Raw genomic sequence first — 9,674 nt, forward strand, 5'->3', positions numbered from 1 at the left:
TAACATTGTGTTATTTCATTGGCGAGAATTTGAATCAAATACAAATAATTGAAGAAGACGGAATTATTTACACTTGTAGCCACAAAAATGGACTGCAATGATTTAAAACATTATTTGCATTTTTATTGCTATTTTAATATTGATATCTTTTTTTCTGTAACTCATGCATGAATGGTCATTCCCTATTGCATGACCTTTGCTATTTTAGAGACATTTATTCACAGTCACTATTCAAGCCCCTAACAGTCTCTTGAAACATCAGATTAAAAGACACCTCAGTGATCACACTCTGACTTGTGGAATAGGGAAACACATTGAGAAGCTTTAAAAATGAAATTCTGTTCAAAAGAAAGACAAAACTGTATCCAAATATATGGGTTATCTACCCATATGAAAAACCTGAATGCTTTGAATCAGAAAGATAGGAGTAGTAGCATTTGGTTGTACTCCCTAAGAACATTTAGAGGTTCTTAGGGAAGTTTTTAGGAGGCCTGGGTCAGCGGGTTTGAAGATAAAATTAGCTAAGTGTAATTTTCTAAGGAGGGGGTTAGAGTGAATGAAGATAAAGTCAGAGTAAGAATAAGAAACAGATTCGGTCTTTCTTGGGCATGGCTGAATTTTTTCATTGATTTGTGAAGGGTTTTTCTACTTTAGCATCTCCTTTGACAGATGTCTTGAGGTAGTTTGTTTGGGGTGATGGGCAGCAGTCACCCTTTCAGTATATTAAGGATGCTTTAGTTAATCCCTGAGTGTTGAAGTTTCCTGATTCTGAGCGACCTTTCACTTTGGTGACAGATGCCAGTCATGATGGTATAGGGGCCTGCCTTATGCATTAGTTCGATGGAAGACTCCATCCGATTGTATTTTACAGTAGGAAGTTTAAGACTCAGGGTAGTACTGAACGGCTATGGTCAGTAGTGAACGGGGAGGCCTTTGCTGTAGTGTCTAGTTTGGTTCATTTTAAGATGTTATTGGTGGGGAATCAAGCAGAGGTTCTTACAGATTATAAGCCATTGTTGGATCTTTTCAATAAGCCGGATCTTTCCCTTAAAAGAGCTAGGTGGCATTTGACAATCAGAGATTTTGATGCCTAGCTTAGGTATATAGAGGGTAGATATAATGTTATAGTGAACACCCTTAGTAGAAGTTTTTCTGATTCGGATGGTTCTCATGTATGTTATGTATCTGGAGATTGCTTATATTGAGATATTAGTTTAGAAGAATCTAACCAGAATGAGGATGAGATTTTGGCAGACGCAAAAGCGTTTCTTAAAGGGGAATTAGTTAGGAAGGGTTATAAGTTGCCTTTTGCAGGTATTGAATTAGAGGGTAATTTATTACTTAGGAAGATTAGATACAGACTGAGAAATGTGAGGATAAAGGTTATACGACGCAAATAGTTGTCCGTAGAAGTTTAGTACCTCCTGTTCTGGATATTGTTCACTGTAGGTCTGGCAGTCCACACTGGGGTATTGAGAAAACGTATCAGAATATACAGGGACAATGGTTTTGGATTTGTAAGAATATGCTGGCGCCAGTGGAAGACTTTGTGAGAAGTTGTTCAGTTTGTAATGTGTGTAAGGCATCGAGGGTCGTTTCTTGTTAATTGGGCTCATTTCCTATTCCCAGTAGACCATTTTCTAGGGTCCATATGGACCTGCTGTCCAGTTTCTGTGAATTTAGTTATGGCCATAGGCACCTGTTGGTGGTTGTGGACAAATTAACTAGGTTTGTAGAGATTTTTCCTTTGAATCAAATAACAGTGGAGGAGGTGGCAGTCGCATTCTTTAATGGATATATTTGTTGTTATGGGGTTCCTGAGGTGCTGATTTTACCAGATAATGAGAGAGAGAATTTGTGAACAAGACGATATAGTGTCTTCCAGAAATATAATGGGCATTCTCCGTCCCATCGGTGACAGTCCGCAGCTCTACCGAATCTCCAACAAGAGCTGATAACCAAGACGATTGTCTAAACCCATTCGGAGTTAATGAGCTATGTGAACGGGCAAATAGGGAAGGTAATTGGAGTCTCTCAGAATTACTGTAAGAGCAAATGATGTGACCAGGGGTCAATATATGGGAAAGCTAGTTAAAGAAAATGATTAGTCGAATATGATGGACTGTAATATGTTTGATCTTTTAGTGAAAATTAGTATTCCATTTTATTGCATCTCTTGTTTCTTGCAATTTGGATGGACAGTGGAAAAATGGAAGCCGCTGATTTGGATAGGTACTTGAGAAAATTATATAATAGAAGGTAATAAGATGAGAGATCATTTACCACGCAACAGAAAGGAAGGTATCGGGTTATGTTCAAACCGTTTGGAAACAACTTCGATTATCTCTTAAAGCCAAGGTGGGATGAACGGAGGAACTGTTGAACCATCTATCCTTTGTGAAAAAGTATGAAGGTTGAATGTCAATATAATGAAAATGGTTAGAGTTGTTGAAATAATTGTTTCTGTAGAATGTATAGCATAAGAAGGAAGAGTGGGATATGTGGAGGTATGCAGATGTATCAAAAAGCCTATGATTGATCAGGTGGAAAAAACTGAAAAAGGTTAGGGGACCAAGCATACAAAAATAAAAAATTCGGAAGTGTGTGCGTGTGTATGTGTGTGTGTGAGCTGGCGCACATAACATGGCATCAATAAAGTCTTCATATTTTTTTTCACTAATGAGAAAACTAGATAATATGAAGCAGAGTGGCGCAGTGGAAGCGTGCTGGGCCCATAACCCAGAGGTCCGTGGATCGAAACCACGCTCTGCTACGATGACTTTTGTGACAAAATTGAGTGATGCATGAGGGAACTTCCACGACGCCTGACGCATTTTTTGAGTGCCTTGTCTTGAATTGAGGAATAACCAAAAAATTCAATCCTTTTTGTAGGGTAATAAAAATTCGGCAATATGTAAGCATATTTTAACCAGTGTGCATTAATATTCAGTATTGGATGAATACTTACCATAAATTCAGTCACATTCAAGATTCATCATATGCCTGAAGACAAAAGCATGGACCTTGCTTATAATGTTATAATAGGTAGGTAGCTTTGTACCGGAATGCATAAAGGTAAGTATATATGTATTTTAAAAGAATCGGTATGTGTTTGTGCTGATAGAAGTGTTCAGACGGGCGCACACACACACACATACACACACACACACACACACATATATATATGTGTGTGTATACATATGTACACATATATGTGTGCATGTGTGTGTGTGTGTGTGTGTGTATGCGTATATATGTGCGCGCGCGTCTGAACACTTCGGCAGCAAACACGCATATATCGTTATATGAGCAGCATCAGAATAAGAGAAGGACATTACTCATGTTCATATATAATATAAACCAGAATAGTGCCAATATATAGTTAGAGTTCTCATTGTAGAAACTGATATATATCAGGAAGTAATGCAGCTTCCTTGAGACCGGAATGTAATAAAATGGTTGGAGTAAGGAGAAGATGAAGCCGGAAAAATAAAAGGTTCAAACGGTATCTCGAATAAGGTCAGGAAGAGTAAAAGATCATGATATGTTAAAGTGTGTTAACGTTGAGTTATTTCATTGGCGAGAATTTCTGAATCAAAGGCAAATGACAATAGAAGAATATAGGGCCAATAAATGACGGAATTATTTCTTCACTAGTAGGACAAAAATGGACAGCATTGATTTTAAAACACTATTTGCTTTTTTATTGTTATTTTTGTTAGCGTGATAATGCAGCTTTTGAGACCGGAATGTAACTCATGCATGAATGGTCATTCTAAATTCAAACCTTTTCAAATAGTTTAGAGGGACATTTATTCTCAATCACTATTAAAGATTTAACATTGTTTTTCATTGGCGAACATCAGAATAAAAGACACCTCAGTGATCGCATTATGACTTGTGGAGTAAGGAAACACGTAGAAAATGGACTGCAATGATTTAAAATACTATTTGCAGTTTAAAAGAAAGACAAAACTGTATCATTCTAGAACATGACATTATCTACCCATATTCAAGAAAACCTTGAAACATCAGATTAAAGACACCTTTGAATCTTGTGGAATGAGAAACAAGTAGCATTTTGATAGTTGTAAAAGAAAACAAAACTGTATCAAATATATGGTTATCTACCCATATGAGTTTTTCAGAAAGATAAGAGTTTTTTAGGAGGCCTGCCGGTTTTAAGATAAAATTAGTTTGAAGATAAAATTAGCTAATATATTTAATTTTTCTAAACAGGGTTAGAGTGAATGAAGATAAAATTAGGGGTAAGAATAAGAAACAGATTCAGTCTTTCTTGTGCATGGCTGAATTTTCATTGATTTGTGAAGGGTTTTTCTACATTAAGCGTCTCCTTTGACAGATGTCCTGAGGATGATGTGCAGTTTGTATGGGGTGATGGACAGCAGTGTACCTTTCAGTATATTAAGGATGCTTTAGTTAATCCCTGAGTGTTGAAGTTTCCTGATTCTGAGCATCCTTTCACTTTGGTGACAGATGCCAGTCACGATGGTATAGGGGCCTGCCTTATGCATTAGTTCGATGGAAGATCCATCCGACTGTATTTTACAGTAGGAAGTTTAAGACTCAGGGTAGTACTGGACGGCTATGGTCGGTGGTGGACGAGGAACCCTTTGCCGTAGTGTCTAGTTTGGTTCATTTTAAGATGCTTTTTGTGGGGAATCAAGCAGAGGTTCTTACAGATTATAAGCCATTGTTGGATCTTTTAATAAACAGATCTTTCCCTTAAATGAGCTAAGTGGCATTTGACAAATCAGAGATTTTGATGCCTAACTTAGGTATAGAGGGTTGATATATAATGTTATAGTGAACGCCCATAGTAGAAGTTTTCTGATTCGAATGGTTCTCATGTATGTTATGTATCTGGAGATTGCATAGACTGGGATATTAGTGTAGAAGAATCTAAACAGAATGAGGATGAGATTTCGGCAGACGCAAAAGAGTTTCTTTAGTGGGGAAATTAGTTAGGAAGGGTTATAAGCTGCCTTTTGCTGGTCTTGAATTAGAGGGTAATTTGTTAGTTAGGAAGATTAGATCCAGACTGAGAAATAGTGAGGATAAGGGTTATACGACGCAAATAGTTGTCCGTAGAAGCTTAAGTTCTGGATATTGTTCATTGTAGGTCTGGCAGTCCACACTTGGGTATTGAGAAGACGTATCAGAATATACAGGGACAATTGTTTTGGATTTAAACAATATGCTGGCGCCAGTGGAAGACTTTGTGGAGAGGTTATTCAGCTTGTAATGTGTGTGTCATCGAGGGTCGTTTTTGTTAATTAGGTCATTTCATATTCCCAGTAGGCCATTTTTTCTAGGGTCCATATGGACCTGCTGTCAGTTTCTGTATAATTTAGTTATAGGCACCTATTGGCAACCTGTAAATTAACTAGGTTTGTAGAAATTTTCCTTTGAATCATAAAACAGCGGAGGAGGTGGCAGTCGCATTCTTTAATGGATATATTTGTTGTTATGGGGTTCCTGAGGTGCTGATTACAGATAATGGGAGAGAATTTGTGAACAAGACGTTAGAGTGTCTTGCAGATGTAATGGGCATTCGGGAAAGTCACTGTTATTCCTTTAAACCAGAAGTTAATGAGCTATGTGAACGGGCAAATAGGAAGGTAATTGAGTCTCTCAGAATTACTGTAAGGGGCAATGATGTGAATTGGGGTCAATATGGGAAAGCTAGTTAAAGAAAATAATTAGTCGAATATGATGGACTGTAATATGTTTGATCATTTAGTGAAGTGCTGTTTCCATTTTGTACATCTCTTTTGCAATTTGGACCTATGGATGGTGGAAAAATGGGTGTCAAAGATTTGGATAGGTACTTGAGAAAATGATATAATAGAAGGTAATAAGATGAGAGATCTTGAATTGGAAGGCATCGGGATGTCGTTGAAACGACTTCGATTATTCAAAGCCAAGGTAGGATGAACGGAGGGACTGTTGAACCATGTTTTTATGAAAAAGTATGAAGGTTGAATGTCAATATAATGAAAATGGTTGAGCTAAATTTGAAATAATTTTTCTGTAGGATGTATGGGCATAAGAAGAAAGATTGAGATATGTGGGAGATATGCAGATGATAAAAAAGTTTGATTGGTCAGGTGGAAAAATATCTAAAATTAGGGGACAAGCTAAAAATTAAAAATTCGGAAGTGTGTTAATTCCTGTGATGCAGCTGGCGCACATAACATGGCATCAATAAAGTCTTCATATTTTTTTTTAATGAGTTTAAACAAGATAATATGACTTGAGTGGCATCTGGAAGCGATAATGGGCCCATAACCCAGAGGTCCGTGGATCAGAAACCACGCTCTGCAGGATGACTTTTGTGACGAAATGAGTGATGCATGAGGGAACTAGATGCCTGATGCATTTTTGTCTGCCTTGTCTTGACGTGGGAATGAACAAAAAATTCAGTCCCTTTTTGAATAAAAATTCAGGCAATATATAAGCATATTTTAACCAGTTATTAATATTCAGTAGGATGAATACCCATAAATTCAGTCATTCAAGATCATCATATCATGCCTGGAAATACAAAAGCATGGACCTTGCTTATAATGTTACAGCTAGGTAGGTTCTGGACGGAATGCATAAAAGACTAAGTATATATGTATTTTAAAGAATTTATGTTCTGTGTTTGTAGGTTTGTTCAGACGAGGGCACAAGACATGGCTGCGCCATTACACACACATCGCGTTATAAACACACACACATATATATATGTGTGTGTATTTATATATATGATATATACTTGCGTGTGTGTGTGTGTGTGTATGCGTGTGTGTGAAAATCTGAACACTTCTATCAGCAAAACACATACCGATATATGAACAGCATTAGAATAAGAGAAAGACATATTCATGTTCGAAATTACGAGACCAGAATAGTGCCAACTTTAAGTTAGAGTTCTCATTGAGAAATGGGGACAGCGTCAGATGTTACGATAGTTGAGACCGGAATGTCAAACTAAATGGTTGAGTAAGGAGAAGATGAAGCCGGAAAAATAAAAGGTACAAACGTTATCTTGAAGAAGGTCAAAGAGTAAAAGGTTAAGTGCAATAGTTACCGATTTAACATTGTTATTTCATTGGCGAATTTTGAATCAAAGACAAGATTGGAGAAGAATATACATAAATGCAGGATATTTATACTAGTAGCCAGGTAAAAATGGACTGCAATGATTTAAAATACTATTTGCTTTTCTTTGCCATTTTTTGTTATTGATATCTTTTTCTGTAACTCATGCATGTAACATGTTCTAAATTGCATGACAGTTTGCTATTTTAGGGATATTTATTCTCAGTCACTTTAAACGCTGGCTAACAGTTTCTGAAACATCAGATTAAAAAGACACCTTTTGTGACCGCAACAGTGACTTGTGGAATAGGAAACACATTGAAAAGTTTAAAGATGAAATTTAGTTCAAAGATAAATAAATTGTATCCAAATATATGGGTTATCTACCCATATGAAAACCCTGAATGCTTTGAATCAGAAAGATAAAGTAGTAACATTTTGTTACTGGAGGCTTAGGTTAGACGGTTTTAAGATAAAATACGCTAAGTGTAATCTTCTGAAGTAGATATATATTAGGTCATGTCATTCTAAGAGGGTTAGAGTGAATGAAGATGTTAGGGCCATTGTGGATTTCCGGCATAATGAATAGATTGGATCGTTTCTTCTGCGGATGGCTGGATTTTTCATAGATTTGTGAAGGGGGTTTTCTACTTTAGCGTCTCCTTTGACAGATGTCCTGGGCATGATGTGTTTTTATGGGGTGATGGGCAGCAGTCAGCCTTTCAGAATATTAAGCATGCTTTAGTTAACCTCCCAGTGTTGAAGTTTCCTGATTTTGAGCGTCCTTTCCCTCTGGTGACAGATGCCAGTCACGATGGTATAGGGGCCTGCCTTATGCATTAGTTCGATGAAGACAACACCGATTGTATTTTGCCAGTAGGAAGTTTAGTTTAAGAAACAGGGTATACTGAACGGCTATTAGTGAACGGGGGCCTTTGTTGTCTAATTTGGTTAATTTTTAACATTATTATCTCATGATGGGGAATCAAGCAGAGGGTTCTTACAGATTATAAGCCATTGTTGGCTGTCAATAAGCCGGGATCTTTCAATTAAAAGATTGCTAGGGCTCCATTTGACAATCAGAGACGATGCCTTCTTTATATGGAGGGTAGATATACTTACAGTGAACGCTCATAGGTCAAAGTTTTTTTGATTCAATGGTTTCTCTGTATTTTATGTAATGGAGATTGCATAGATTGTGGCTATTAGGCGTAGAAGAACCTAAACAGGGAGGATTAGCTTTGTCAGACGCAAAGCATTTCTTAAAGGGGGATTAGTTAGGAAGGGTTATGAGATTGCCTTTTTGCAGTTATTGAATGAGAGGGTAATTTGTTAGTTAGGAAGATTAGACCAGACGAGAAATAGTGAGGATGTGTTATGCCAAATATTGTCCGTAAGTTTTAGTACCTCCTGTTCTAGGTGTTCATTTGGTCTGGCATTCCCACTGGGGTATTGAGAAGATTATCCAGAATATACAAGGACAATTGTTTGGATTTGTAAGAATATGCTGGCACTGGAAAGACTTTGTGAGAGGTTGTTCAGTTTGTAAGTGTAAGCCATCGAGGGTCTTTCTTGTTAACTGGCTCATTTCTGTTCCCAGTAGACCATTTTAGGGGTTTGGACCCAAACCTGGGTCCAGTTTGTGAATTTAGTTAACATATTGTAGAGATTTTCCCCTTTGAATCATAAAACATAGAGGAGGTGGCACATTCTTTAATGGATATATTGGTCGTTATGAAGTTCCTGGGGTGCTGATTACAGATAATGGGAGAGATTTCTTTACAAGACGAAGTGTTTTAGATGTAATGGGCATTCTTCACTATTTTCCCTTTAAACCAGAAGTTAATGAGTAGTCAACAGGGAAATAGGAAGGACTTTGAGTCTCTAGAATTACTGTAAGGGGCTATGATGTGAATTAAATGTGGGAAAGCTAGTTAAAGAAAATAATTAGTCGAATTTGATGGACTGTAATATGTTTGATCATTTAGTGAACATTAGTATTCCATTTTATTTTATCTCTTGTTTCTTGCAATTTGGATGGATGGTAGAAAAATAGAAGCTGCTGATTTGGATAGGTACTTGAGAAAAATTATATAATAGAAGGTAATAGGATGAGAGATCAGTTACCACGCAGCAGAAAGAATGCATCGGGTTATGTGCAAATCGTTTGGAAACGACCTCGATTACCTCTGCAAAGCCAGGTGGGATGAACGGAGGAACTGTTGAACCATCTATCCTTTATGACAAAGTATGAAGGTTGAATGTCAATATAATGAAAATGGTTAGAGCTGTTAAAATAATTGTTTTTGTAGGATATATGGCATAAGAAGAAAGAGTGAGATATGTGAAGATATGCAGATGTATCAAAAGCCTATGATTTGGTCAGTGGAAAAAAAACTGGAAAAGGTTAGGGACCGAGCATACAAATATTAAAAATTCGGAAGTGTGTGTTTATGTGTTGTTAAGATAGCGCATTTTGTCATCAATAATGTCTTCATATTTTTTTCAATAATGATATAAAACCGATAACATGAAGTCAGTGGCGCAGTCATTCATGTTGGGCC

The 9,674-nt window shown here is 37.0% G+C and overlaps 1 non-coding gene across 1 annotated transcript; it reads left to right on the top strand.

Moving 5' to 3' along the window:
* The first annotated feature begins 2,701 nt into the window (after nucleotides 1-2,701).
* On the top strand, nucleotides 2,702-2,773 carry TRNAM-CAU (transfer RNA methionine (anticodon CAU)). The gene has a single exon. It is a non-coding gene; the product is annotated as a tRNA-Met (tRNA).
* Nucleotides 2,774-9,674: the final 6,901 nt, after the last annotated feature.

This window comes from Macrobrachium rosenbergii, chromosome 56 (genome assembly GCF_040412425.1).
Source record: "Macrobrachium rosenbergii isolate ZJJX-2024 chromosome 56, ASM4041242v1, whole genome shotgun sequence".
NCBI lineage: Eukaryota > Metazoa > Arthropoda > Malacostraca > Decapoda > Palaemonidae > Macrobrachium > Macrobrachium rosenbergii.